Source organism: Hippocampus comes, unplaced genomic scaffold (assembly GCF_001891065.2).
Source record: "Hippocampus comes isolate QL1 unplaced genomic scaffold, H_comes_QL1_v1.1 scaffold269, whole genome shotgun sequence".
Lineage (NCBI taxonomy): Eukaryota > Metazoa > Chordata > Actinopteri > Syngnathiformes > Syngnathidae > Hippocampus > Hippocampus comes.
This window is the reverse complement of record NW_017805376.1, coordinates 278,674-279,560: the sequence shown is the minus strand read 5'-3', so window position 1 is coordinate 279,560 and position 887 is coordinate 278,674.

Below are 887 nucleotides of genomic sequence, written 5' to 3'. Positions count from 1 at the left end.
CGGCCTCCTTCTTTTCGGCTTGCGTACAGTCTCAGGGTGCTGGATTTGGGATGGAACCCTCCATGCATGGTTAGGAGCTTTCGGGTCTTAACGTAAGTGGTCTGAATCTCTTCCTTTGGCCACTTTATTATTCCTGCAGGGTATCTGATCACTGGCAGGGCATAGCTGTTTATTGCCCGGGTCTTATTCTGGCCATTGAGCTGGCTTCTTAGGACTTGCCTCGCCCACTGGAGGTACTTGGCCGTAGCCGCTTTCCTTGTTGACAGTTCGAGGTTGCCATTGGCTTGTGGTATACCGAGGTACTTGTAGATGTCCTCAATGTCTGCTATTGTTCCTTCAGGGAGTGAGACCCCTTCAGTGCGGACTACCTTGCCTCTCTTATTTACTATCCGACTACATTTCTGAAGCCCGAATGACATCCCGATGTCACTGCTGTAGATCCTGGTTGTGTGGATCAGGGAGTCTATGTCCCTTTCGCTCTTAGCATACAGCTTTATGTCATCCATGTAGAGGAGGTGACTGATCGTAGCTCCATTTCTGAGGCGGTATCCATAGCCTGTCTTGGTGATTACTTGGCTTAGGGGGTTCAGTCCTATGCAGAACAGCAGTGGGGAGAGTGCATCACCTTGGTATATGCCACATTTGATGGACACTTGGGTAAGTGGCTTGCCATTGGCTTCAAGTGTGGTTTTCCACATCCTCATCGAGTTCGCAACGAAGGCTCTTAGGGTCCTGTTCACCTTATACAACTCCAAGCATTCAGTGATCCATGTATGTGCCATTGAGTCATAGGCTTTCTTGTAATCAATCCAGGCTGTGCACAAGTTGGTATGTCAGGACCTGCAGTCTTGTGCGACTGTTCTGTCAACCAGGAGCTGATGTTTGGC